This window comes from Macrobrachium nipponense, chromosome 15, assembly GCF_015104395.2.
Source record: "Macrobrachium nipponense isolate FS-2020 chromosome 15, ASM1510439v2, whole genome shotgun sequence".
Lineage (NCBI taxonomy): Eukaryota > Metazoa > Arthropoda > Malacostraca > Decapoda > Palaemonidae > Macrobrachium > Macrobrachium nipponense.
Genome location: NC_087208.1, coordinates 20209461 through 20222937, shown reverse-complemented (window position 1 = coordinate 20222937; position 13477 = coordinate 20209461). Strand labels below are relative to the sequence as shown.

General features: G+C 40.4%; 1 protein-coding gene across 2 annotated transcripts in view; it reads left to right on the top strand.

Moving 5' to 3' along the window:
* Positions 1 to 13477, top strand: part of LOC135227023 (focadhesin-like) — a 600481-nt gene that overhangs the window by 5648 nt on the left and 581356 nt on the right. For both annotated transcript variants that reach the window (XM_064266808.1, XM_064266801.1), the window contains exon 2: positions 6397 to 6417. The gene's annotated coding sequence lies outside the window, so the exon portion shown is untranslated. The remainder of the gene's footprint in view (positions 1 to 6396; positions 6418 to 13477) is intronic.

Below are 13477 nucleotides of genomic sequence, written 5' to 3'. Positions count from 1 at the left end.
GGCAAACCCAGTATCATTACTTCGACCAGAGTCTCAGCATCCTTGAGGTGTTTTGGTCTAGGTGAAAAGTCTGATCTCTGGTTCAGGACCCTGTACAGGACAGCAGGGTGGTTGTGGGATTCAGTTTGCTCTTTCCAAAAAGTAAAATAGAAGTGGCTGTTGATGAAAAGCTTTTTGGCAGACAAGACTTCTTTACCTATTACTGTGTGGAAGGCTTCTTTACCTATTACTATGCAGAAGACTTCTTTACCTATTACTATGCAGTTTCATTTATGTCCCCTCTGTGCTGTGAAGACAGCTGGAGCTTAGCTTTTGGGGTAACTTGTGCTTCTTCTCTAGCAAGGGTTAGATGCTTTCTTAGCCATCTCAGGCACCATCTCCAGCTCCTGCAGAAAAGGAGGAAAGGGGGAAAAGCAAGAAAGGAAATGCTGCAGCAGGCAGACCTCCTCTCCAGCTGCTCCAAGAAGATAGATATCAGTCATGTGACCACTGGTCAATTTCAGAGACAATGGACAGAGCTGTATTATGTAGTCTGTGTTCTTCAGGATAGTTGCAGACTACTTGTTCATACGCAAACAAACCTCCGGTCTCAACAATAGGATAATTTTCTAGCGCCTAGCTGGATCCGGTTAAATCATAGATGAAAAGCAAGGAATCTTGTGAGATCTGGCAACGTGTGCGTAAATCGGGTGAAAATTAGTCAAAGACCACGCACCCATTCTACTACCATTCGACTTCTCTCCCCCGCTCTCAGATAAACCTCTGCTCAGCCGAGTGTATCTCCCAGATCCTCCGAAGTTTTTGGCTCTCCAGGAGGAAGTGCAGAAAATGCTGGATAAAGGTGCAATAGAGGAAGTGATATGTCCGTCTCTGGGGTTCAAGATGGAGACCCCGCGATCAGTGTTAGCAGCTGTGAGGGAAAGCAACTTTATGCTGTCAATAGATCTAAAGGACACATGCATCCAGATCCCTATTCATCCATCGTCCAGAAAGTTCCTTCACTTCTCTCTCGGAGACAAGTTCTTCGAGTTTAAAGTCCTGTGCTTCGGGTTGACCACAGCCCCTCAGGTGTTCACAAGAGTCTTCTATCTCGTCTCAACATGGGCCCATGCTGAGGTACCTCGATGATTGGTTGGTCTTAGTAGGTTCCAGAGAGAAGCTGCTGCAGGACAGAGATCGTCTGCTTCAGTTTTGTCTGGAACTTGGCATCATGGTAAACCAAGAGAAGTCAAATTTCATACCAATTCAAAGGATTCTCTATCTAGGCATGATCATTGATACGGCAGTCTCGAGTTTTCCCGTCGGATCAGAGATTGGAGAAGTTGCGAGTAGTGGGGTGCGACTTCCTATTGCAACCAGATCAGTCAGCTCAGTGGCAGATTCTTCTGGGAATTTTGTCTTCTCTGGAGAAGCTGGTCCCTCATGGGTGACTTCACCTTCGGTCTCTGCAATGGAGACTGAGGGAATTCTGGTCTCCGGCAGGGGACTCGCCCGATAAGGGTTCCTCTGTCTCTGGAAGTGAGAGAAGATCTTCGTTGGTGGTTGGACGACCAGATTCTCTTGAAGGGTGTTCCTCTGCGTTCTCTTCCGCCGGACTTCCTTCTGTTTTCAAATACCTCCTTCGCAGGTTGGGGCGTTCATTTCGGCTTCATTACTTCGGGCATTTGGAGTTTGGAGGACAGACAGCAGCATATCAACATCTTAGAGTTAAAGGCAGCCTTTCTGGGTCTGAATGAATTTTGGGAGAAAGTAGAGGGCCATTCTGTTGTTTTTATTTAGAACAACACCACAATGGTCACTTATGTGACCAAGCAGGGAGGCCTGGTTTTGCGTCAACTTCATGCCTTAACAGTTGAGGTTCACCAGTGGGCGGTCAGCAATTTGGTGGAGCTCTCAGCCAGGTATATCATATGCAAAAGGAATGTGGTCGTGGACAAGCTCAGTCATCAGGATCAAATTCTAGGCACAGGATGCTCTCTCCATCAGGCCGTGGCAGACAGGCTCTTCCAGGTTTGGGGGAGACCTATGCTGGACCTCTTTGCGACCCTGTCTAAGAGGAAACTGGAGATATTCTGTTCAGTGGTTCCGGATCCTCTAGCGTTAGCGAAGGACGTGTTCCAACATCCTTGGGACAACCTGGAAGTGTATGCCTTCCCTCCGTTTTGTTTGATCCGCCAAGTCCTGAACAAGTTGATGAGTTCGCAGAGTCTCAGGATGACATTGGTAGCCCCTCTGTGGCCGCAGGCGGAATGGTTTCCAGATCTCCTGTTGTTGTTGTCAGAGGTGCCAAGGGAGATTCCCCTGTGGTGGCATCTTCTTTGTCACCCACATGTAAAAAGATTCCACCAGTCAGTAGAATCCCTGTCTCTTCACAGTTGGAGGCTATCAGGTATCTCCTCTGTGCGAGAGGCTTTTCTCAGAAGACAGCAGGACGTATGTCCAGCAGTCTCAGAAAGTCTATCTCTGCCGTTTACCAAGGCAAATGTGCGATTTACTGTGATTGGTGTCGTAAACAGGGTTTTCCTCCACTCAGAATCTCTATTCAGCACATAGCAGACTTTTTGACCTTCCTCAGGGATGAAAAAGGCTTGTCTGTTTCCGCCATTAGAGGCTACAGGGCAGCCCTGAGTTTAGTGTTACGTCTTAGAGGTATCGACATCTCCTCATCCTGGGAACTCTCCTTGGTAGTCAAGGGGTTTAAGCAGTCGTGTTCTCCTAGAGAGCTCAAGCCTCCAACATGGGATGTTTCGTTGGTCTTGAGAAGTTTCACTAAAGCTCCTCATGAGCCTTTGTATCATTCATCAGACAGGAACTTGACACTCAAAACAGTTTTCATCCTGGCCTTGGCTTCTTCGAAGAGAGTGGGGGAGCTACATGGCTTGAGCTAGATGTGAAGCACACCAGGGATTGGGGGGTCAGTGTCCTTCGAAATTGTCCCAGAATTCGTGGCTAAGACCCAGAATCCCTCAGTGCAGGATGACTGGTTCGCCTCCTTTTCCATTCCATCACTGGATGACTTTGTGGGTGGTGATTCTCAAGAGTTTTTGTTATGTCTTAAGACACAACATCTTGGCCAGGTTGTTGTAGGCTTTTTGTTACCATGGGGCATACGAAGAAAGAGGTGCCCAAGAATACAATCTCTTTTTGGATACATGAAGCTATCAGACAGGGGTATTTGACTCTTGATGATTCCACCACCATGTCTGTGCAGGCTAGAGCAAGTGACGTCAGGGGTATTGGTCCCTCTCTGGCTTTTCTTAGAGTTCTGAGCGCTGGTACTTGAATACGCCAGTTCACGTTCACCTCTTTCTATCTTAAAGATGTTGTCCACAGATCTATGGACACATTTTCCCTAGGTCCTGTGGTGGCTGCCTAACAGATTGTGTAACTCATCGTTGCCCTTAACAGGGCATGTTTGTATCTTACCTAAGATGATTGTGTGGAAGAGAGAATGAGTGAGTTGGCTGGTCTCTTTCTTTCTCTTGTTCCTTTCCTTCTTCCTACAGGTGGGTTGAGGAATAGACACATCATTCGCTGGACCGGTCTGGTACAGGTGGGTAAGGTAGTCATACCGATAGTTTGGTTGCTTTGTGTTCAAATAGTTAAACCCTCTATTCACGCTGTAGCGTGGGTGCGTGGTCTTTGAACAGTTTTTACCCGATATATGCATGCGTTGCCAGATCTCACAAGATTTCTTGCTTTTCATCTATGATTTAACTGGATCCAGCTAGGCGCTAGAACATTACCCTATTGTTAAGACCTCAGGTTTGTAGCTATGAAAAATACAAATTGTCTTAGAAAATTTTTCTTTTTTCAAGGCCCAATACACTCCACTCGCTGTTACTGATTATGTTTCTGGCTTTCTCTCCAGACCTCCAAAACTTTGATCCTGTTGGCAAAGGTTAGGGCAGTGCAGGAAAAGAATTAGCTGGGAATCATGGACAACACTCTCCAGACTTTTACTGTCATCTTTTCTTGGTGGAGAAGCTGACTAGTGATAGGAGACCTGTCATTCGTCTCTCTCTTTTAAATGAGTTTCTGCTCGTACTCAGTTCAAGGGGGAAACAATTTCTTCTGTATTGGGTATCATCAGAGAAGACATCGTGATTTCTGTGAATTTCAAGAACATATACTTTCAGGTAACTACCTGTCAGTCCTCCATGAAGACCTGCTTTCCTGCAAAGAAACTGTCTACAAGTTCAAAGCTCTGTACTTTTGGACTGGTGACAGCTCCTCATTTGGTGTCAGCTTGAGCCTTTATGCTAGGGATCTGCTTGCTGTCTTACCTAGGTAGTTGGTTGATTCTAGTCCTGAGAGTGCAGTTGCTCCAGATTGGAGACCTCCTCCTTGTACAGGCTGTTAACTCTATCCATAATGGTTTTCAGCTGAAGATTTAACAAAAAGAAAGAAAGAAAATTGTATTGGGTATTATAGAGTTCTGAGAGACTGTTATTTCTCTTAGATAATCATATAATACCTTTATACCTTTCAGGAACAACACATCTCATTTATTGCTGCCAGGTCAACTTTGTAAGACTGGGCAGTTCAGTGACTCTTACTCTTCTTTATCAGATACTCTCTCCAGGTTACCTCTTCTATGATTCATGCTTCTGCTAATGAATCGCTTCTGCACATTTCTTCATGATTCTCCCAGCCCTCTTCTGTTTACTGCAGTCATTTCAGATTGCCTTATTTTCATATAATATTTCAGATTTTGTGAGCGTTGTGAATTGGCACCCTCTACGTTAGTTTGATTCAGTGTCGTCCAGAGACAGTGCCTTCTTATCTCTCTGTTACCTCTCCCATTCAAGTTTAACTGAACCCCTCACTTCTGTCAGTTGGCAGAAATGATATAATTCAGATTGTTCTGTATACCCTTTGAAACTTTGGTGTACCTAATTGTTGAGAATGACGTCTTGAATTCTTTTCATTTTTATTATTGAAACTGTATGTTAGATTTATTCATATTTGTCTGAAGATATACTCTCATATTAAGGATGCTTGTGTATCTCCTTCATTAGAATTAATTCTGAGAATTTTTTCGATCATTAATCCCCTCCCTCGAATCATCTGTCGATTCTCTTCCTCTCGCCTCGAAGTGGCTCTCTCTCTCTCTCTCCCCAGGGGTTATTCCAGTTAGTTTTAATTAGATCATTGGGAGAATTCCTCCTACTCTCAAGTAGTCTGGTAACATTTATCAGGCCAACCTTTCCCTCATTTACGTCCAGGAAATTGATAATCCTCGGATTTCACGGTTCAAGAACTGCTTCTCTCCTCCTACTGCTAAGTTTTGGGATTCTCTTGAGGCTTCCGTTTTTCTTTCCTGTCTGTTAAAACTTTTTTTCTAGCTCTCTCTCTCTCTTTTTAAGAAATAGGTTGATCGCGTCCTTTGTTGTTACGCCCATTCTTTTATCCTTTCATAGCCGTTTTCTAGTTTTCTTGGGACTTGGGGCTAGTTAGCGACCTTAGGTTTGCCGTCTCCTTGTCCTTTAACCCATATATAGAAAATAGAAAGCTGTTGGTGATAGAAAGAGGTTGGTGATAATTCTGACATGGCATCTGTGGTCGTTCTGTATTTTGGCTTATATGAGAGGAAAAACCTAGTTCTTTGTCTGTTTATAGTGGACATTTTTGTTAAATTTAATATGTTTTTTTAAATATGTCTAGCATGTAATGCTGTATTTATGACCTCTTTTAGGTATCTCGTTCTCTTTTTCTCAAATGCGCGTCTCTTCTGTGGTTACTTGAATTGTAGTTAATGGCCTTTTGATTTTATCCTAATGAATCTGTGCTCGTGTAGCATAACAGGTATAAGGGAATTGATGGCGTCCTTTGATGAGTAATTCCCTCCAGCAGATAAACGTTAGGCGGTTATCTGTATCGGTGAAGTTCTGGCATGGTTCCTAGGGCTAGAAATCGTCTCGGTCGGTTGAGTGCAGAGATCCACATCAGCACTCTTATACACTTGAACTCTACCACAATTACGGGCAGCCTCTAGACAAGGACCCTTGCTGGCATGAGGCCGTATAAATAAACTAGCCAGCCAAAAATCTCCGTATCGTCATCGATGCCTGTCAAAAAGTAATTATCACAGTCGATACCTGTCAAAAAGTAATTATCATAGGAACGGGTAACCGATTGATATTTTTGCCATGTTTCATCAATTTCCTGTCTTTAGTTTTATCCTGCTGTCAGAATGACAAACCGAACTAAAATCATAGGCAGAGATCATGAAAGTGTAGTGGTCATTTCCTTGTTTGTCATGAGCCACCGAATAATTTCCATTCAAGCTCAGTAAATAAAGGAAAATGTTTGAGTAACTTGTCATAACTTTGCCGTAATGCTATTCGGATGTGAATTGATGCTATTTTTAATATCTCTTTATTTCTTTGTCAGGTGCGGTTTCTCACAGAGGGGGTAAGTGTTCCTTCCAGTGCTCAAAGTTCAAGTGTTCTGAAAGAAGTCCTGTCTATAATCGGGAGTTTTCTTGTTTTAATGCTACATTCATTCATGCTTTTTGGAGAAAGTTCCGGATTTTATAATGAAGTAATAGATTTTTTAGGTCAACTTGTGGAGGTTCTTTATATAGAAAAGCTGGCATGTTGCATTCAGTTTACGTAAGATATAAATTTATGTAAGTTATGACGATACGTTATTTGTTCATTATTATTATTTTATTAATATTATTAATATTAATATTAGTTTTGTTGTTGTTGCTGCTGATTTTACGTGAGGCAAGTGTCTGTTATAATTCAAGGCATTAAAACCAGGAAGTATTTGTCTTCATAACTAATCTTGCGTTTTTAGATACACAAATAAATACTCGAATTCCGTTGTCACGAATTAGTGTAAATCTTTTGGATTTTGTATTCACAGAGGGAGCTTTGATTATTTCAGTCATCATGTTATTCGGAGGGTTCCCGGGGCTAGAATCAAATTTAACTAAATGGTAGTATTTGCAGTTAAATTACATAGACGTTTTGTGTCAATACTGATAATTCACAATAACGATTATTCTTTGTGATGTGCAGTTTTAAACTTATAATTTGGGATCGTACACTGTTTGTGACGTGTTTTCGATATTACAGTCGTGCAATAGCCATTATAATCAGTAATACAGGTAAAAGTGGCTGAATATTTTCGCCCATTCTAGATTTTTGCTTAAGAAGCAGGTAGCATCCAGATAGATCATTTGTTTTGTAAAACAGGTTAACTGTCGACTATCTTTCCTAGATAGTGGACCCCAATGGGTTTTCGGATGCCGGTATCTATGACCAGTATTTCTTGGGTTCATTATCTTTATGATATTTACACTCTTGTTTATGTTTTTTTACGGTAATCCCCAACGGGCCTGTACCAAACACGCAGCAGAAGGTGGATACATACCGGGTTAAAACCCTCGGGGCCAATATCTAGGAAAGATCCTACGTGCATTGTCGTAGGTATATAACTGGCAGGTTACTGGTGATACTATTTTCATTATAAAGGTCATACCCCGCCTGGAGGAATCGTGAATATATGTTTTTTATTCGGCTGCGTTTCGGCACTTCGACTATAAATAACGTCGAGAATTTCGAATAGGCTATACTACAGCATCGGAATTTGAAACCTGTTGTGATCTTGAATTTGGGACAAAATTTCTGAGCCCCACATATTCGTTGATGCGCCTGATTGCGCAAGAGGGAAAAAAAGCGTATCATTCCAGAAAAAACTTACCATTCCAGCAAATAACTAGCTGATATTGCTTTCATAGTTTTTTTTCTTTCTTTTTTTTGTATCACAAAGCGAGTGCTTTTGCTCCTGGGTCAGGGTTTCCTGCCTGATTGTTTATTGTTAAAAAACAATAAAAAGGATAAACAAGTGTTGAACCCGGGATATATTATTTGGTAGCATTCTCTTATTTTATCTTAGTTCTCTTGAAGACGTGAATAGTATATTTAGTTAACAGAATGGTCTTAGCAATTCCAAAATAGTCTTCATTTATTTTCACTATATGATCATCATTAATAATAACGATGTTATTGTCATATGTTGTAAAACACGATAGGAGGTACAGTAAACCGATGTATGCGATACTAAGTACTTAGTGGAGGGTTTTGAACCACATGGTAGAGGAGATGCTCCAAAGTTCAGGATGTCTCCCTCTACATCCAGTAGGCCAGTGTATTAATGGAAGACCGGTGTCATGGTAGTGATAAGTGGCACAAACTGGACATTGCTGCTGCTCTGGGAAGCGGCCGTGGTTAGGGCTGTATTCCTAGAGAGAGGAGTACCTAACCAAGATTCATGGAGCCCTCAGTAGAAGGAAATAGTAGCATTCTCATTGCTCTGCGTGATGTGAAATTCCCTCAACAGTTAGTACGACAAAGGTGAAAGCGCAGTTGTGAAGGGATGGGAAGGGCAAAGAATGAAATACTGAAATACTGGAGCATCATATCCTTTCTGGGTTTTGTCGTTGCATTCTCTCTCTCTCTCTCTCTCTCTCTCTCTCTCTCTCTCCCCTTGACTGCTATCGCAATCCATCCTCCAGCACACATCCACATGATCCAAAATGCAACTGCACCACAAGTAACCTCGCTTACTATATATATATATATATATATATATATAGATATTATAGATATATAATATATATATATATATATATATAATCTTGAAACACTCTCTCTCCCTCCCTCCGTATAGGGTTTTTGTTTGCCGGAGTTGTACAAACTGTATATATGTAGTATTATGTACTCGGGTACTAGGAGGGCGCATACATACATATAAACATTTCGATTCTCTCCTCCCGTTATGTGTACATTCGAGCATGACACTTACGTTCGCTTTTAGATAATAATAAGCGTAAGCACCTCTATTCATTCGTGCCACCATAGGGTCTGAAACGCTCTTAGAAGTAGGGCTATAAAAGCAAGAGGTTTTGAACAGCTCCTGGCGAGAGAGGGGGAGTGGATGGGGGACCCGCTTAACCCTTGCAACCATCTTTATGCAGCAAAAGACGATAAATGTCATCCTTTACTATTAAATTGATACAGAAAAAGTATCTGGAATATCAAGCACCTTTTTACTCTCTGTGCCTGTTACCAACATCCTTCATTTTTTCTCCTCTTTCCTCGGTCTGATTCTAACCCATTTTTATCTATCGAAGGTCCCTTCTGAACAGATTTGCTCTCTCTCTCTCTCTCTCTCTCTCTCTCTCTCTCTCTCCTGTGCTGGTCATCAGCCTGGCCAGACAGTCCTGCTGTCCTAGCGTGGTGCTCTAAAATAAGCCTCAAGAACCTTAAAAAGGATATATAAATACATCGTCTGGTGTTGAGGCAGTATTGAGGCCTGGGGACGCTCAGCCGAACGTGTTTGTGTTTTGCTCTTGCTACGCGAGGAGTTGTCCTTCAGGGCGACTCCTTTTGGTGGCGCAGAGGGTCATTGAAAAAGCTTATTGATTTTGCGCTCGAAAAAGGGACCATTAAAACGCATCGTGTGTTTGATTTACAGCTCTGCTTCTGAATGAAGGAAAGGCTTCGAGGTTGGTTGGTTGGTCGGCTCTTGCCAGACTGTGTGACATTGCAAAATTACTGATGCCTTCCCCCCTCCCCCTCCCCCGTCCCCACACCTCTCCTCCCATTTGCTTGCTTGCTTGTTTGCTTCGTTGCTTGAAATCGGCGGCTTGATTCTTCCGAAGAACTCACGGTCATATTACATGTGTGCCGTACCGCTTGCGTCTCCCTATCTCTCTCTCTCTCTCTCTTGTGACGTTTCAAGACGAGGATATCATTTGGAAGCACATTTGCGATGATTGTGAATCCTTGTGAGATTTGATCGCGCCAGACGGCACCTCAGGACTTCAAGTGCAACCGCTGTTGTTCATTGACATCATAGTGGTCGACTTCGTACGTCGTGCTTCCAAGCAGCGAAGAACAGGAATCGGGAGAATAAGACGACGAAGCAAAAGGTGCCAGATAAACCATTATAAACAGAGATGTTGAAAGGAAGTCTGTTCAGAAGGCGACTACCGTGTTTTCTTGAAATAATTATCGAGTTTTTTATTTTTTATCTGAATGTGATTTTTTGCACTGATGTTTTCCTTGTTATCCTGAGTGTAACCCAATGAAAACTCTAGGTGTCGCGTTGCAGAACCTTTCGTTCACCCGCTTCAGGCATCATCAAGGTCACTCCCTTATTCGCTCGTTCAGACATTTGTTTATAACTTTTTCTTACCCTAAATTTCATTCCTTTTCTCTCTGGCGCGTTTCTCTGCTTCTCCACACTTATTATTCTATACATACATATATGTGTACACATCGGTACACGCACGCTGTATATATATTATATATATATATAGTTATATATATATATATATATATATATATAAATATTATCATATATATATTTATATATATATATAGATATAATATATATATATAATATAATATTTAATTAAATTATATATATTTTTTTTATTTATTTTTTCTCTTAGTATCATTTTCTAATGTAGCTTAGAAATCGAAAAGTATTTTTAACTGCAGCTCTCTCTCTCTCTCTCTCTCTCTCTCTCTCTCTCTTCTCTCTCTCTCTCTCTCTCTCTCTCTCTCTCTCTCTCTCCTGCGTGTAATACTTGTGTTTGTTAATTCATGCACTAATACGTCCTGTCTGTTATGTATTAAATTTATAGCAATTAAAATATCCTTCCAAAGCTTGTATGACTTAGCTTTGGAAATTTTCTTAGTTCGAAAGACAGAGATTGACAGTTGTGATATTTCTGCAGAATCTCGTGATTTTTAATGTTCCCATTATATTTCCTTAGGCATTTATGACCATTTTTAGGTGATGTTAGTTTGACACGCTTGTCATAACTTTTCCGTAGACAAATCGATGTGGATCAAGAGTAAAAGACCGGAGCAATTCATGCAGTGGTTACTAGGAAGCAGTACTGTGTATATTTTGTGCTTGATTTTCTTTTCTTTAGTGCTTTCACCTTGATTCCCGTTCTCAGAGGTGTGGGTGTGTGTATGAGTGTGCGTGTAGTCCAGTTTCTTCTTGATTATTCGTTGCTGGTGAGTTTCGTGCATGGAACGATTGAAATAGTGTTTTTCTCCTGATTTTTCCCGGATGTCTTGTGAGCCCCAGAATCCCTCGCAAGATTCAACTTCGCCATCTTCGTTTCAGATAGAGGAAAGAAATATAGTTTCTTAGGGGGTTATTACATAACAATTGTCATTCCCTCTTCGGTGAATGGATGTTTATCTCTTGAATTTAAGGCTGTTATATAGAATAGAGCAGTTTCCCATTAGATTTCAATCGACTTCTCAAGGATTTCAAGTAGCCTAGTCTTGGGATGAATCCTACCTCATAGGAAGCTTCAGCTGAAAAGATGTTTGCAAGTTATACGAGAGATGACTTCGACGGAATGAAGTTCATTCCGTTGCAGACTTGAGTCGTTTAGTGGGTGACCTGCTTTGTATGACTTGGCGTCAAACAAGAAACTTCGTCTGCGAGTAGTAGTTTTATTTATAAGACCCTCGAATTCTTGCAAGGACTAGAGATATGGATTGAAAGTTGAATCAGTGTTTATTGGCCAGATACTTGACTTAGGTAACCTGTGAGAATTCTTGTGGGAGACGGAAGGCTTTGCTCTTCAGACGAACCCCTTTTTAGGAGACATCGCGTATATAAAGGGGTTCACGCCAGATATATATATATATATATATATATATCTATATATATATATATAATATTGTCATTTGAAGTTTGATATGGGGAAGTCATTGTGATATTTCTTGATAATTGAATAGTTTCAAGTCTAATTCTTAATAATAAAATAGTTCAAGTCCAACTTTATTTCTAGAATGTCGAAACTTAATGATAAAAGTTAACCCAATAGGAAAGAGTTGAATTGAACTATATTGCTTCTGAAGGACAAAACTCTGTGTAAAAAGAATGAGTTATTACAACCCTATTTTCTTGCAAAACTTAATTTTTTTTTTTTGCAGAATTAAATGAAAAGTATTTGAAAAACAGATAGAGGGTGGGGGTGGGGGTGGGGGGGGGGGGCGGATGTGTCGTTGTCATACCAGGTGGGATGAATTCCTTGTTAGCGCAGTAAAGTCAGCATGAAGTCACTCCCTGACATAAAGGACACTTTCCTACAAGTTTTGCATCTGTCATATTTGCTTTTGAAAGGATAATAGTTCTGTTTTTCAGTATGCTTTAGAAATCTTTCACGCGTCACAGATACTTGGAAAGTCTTAGACTAGTTAACTGACGTGGATTATCGCCCATTCGGTGATTTTATTATCTCAATTTTTTTACTATAATCCACCCTTTAAAAACCATGTTGTAGATACTCATACATAATGATATGTGAACTAACGAATCTGTTTCCGTAGGTAAAGACAACTTTGTGAACTGCCATTATAGTAAAGGTGTTCAAAACTTTCCTAACGTTCGAACTTGAAAGAAAGAAAGCATAGAAATAGAGAACTGTGACCAAAATGTAAGTAATACGGAAATCAATTTAATTTTACGGAATTGTTTTATACTTCAAATATTTCATCTTGTGGATTTCGAGTAATGTGGCTTAATATGGTGATTCAAATTGTGCAAAGAAATCAAGCCCAGTAAAATTCATTTTCAATTTTTTCTGGTCTTTCTTCCTTTGCTGCTGTAAGTGGACAGACTGTTCGTTCTTCTTTTTCGGTGGATAACTGTATAAAGACTGGTGATAAATAACGAGCTCGTCTTCCTTATCAAATACCTTTTACTAAATTTGCTTATTGCTTCATTGTAACAATTCTTCTATCCAAAGAGAAATTTCATTTTCTCAGCTTTATTTGTTCATGTTTAACTTGAATTGAATAATTTATTTTTCTTTATTATCGACCATACGATTCTTTACCTTAAATCATCCTCACAACATAAATTTTTTTTCGTTTTCCTCAGTTTTTATTGACCAAATTTGCCTTCACTTATTCCTAAGGGTTTTATGGAAATGTCCCATTACATTTTCCGTATTTCATTCTCCGGAAATTCGATTTTCTCCCCGATATGTAAACTACTACTCAGTCATATCGGGACCCTGGCTAATTCTATTTTCTTTGACTCATCATTTTCTATTATTCAGAATTTGTTTGTGCAGTTTCTTGTCATGATTTCGCCTGGTGAAGTGACTTTGCAGATTAGAACCCAAAAAATTGGTACTCAAAAGTTTTCAAGAAGATTTTGAAAGGCTAACGTTAGTGTTAATGGGATACAGTGAGGGCTTCAGAAGCAGACAGAATGAGAGTGAGACGGTAACATATTTCTTCGCTCTTATATAAAGTATCATTTTTGCATTATATGCTGATCTGCGAGATATATCTCATTGCTTGTTTGATCTCTCTCATTACTTCTTAATTTCATTACAGCTAGTTACTCAACCCTCCCGTAGATAATTATATATTTATAATTCTCTCTCTCTCTCTCTCTCTCTCTCTCTCTCTCT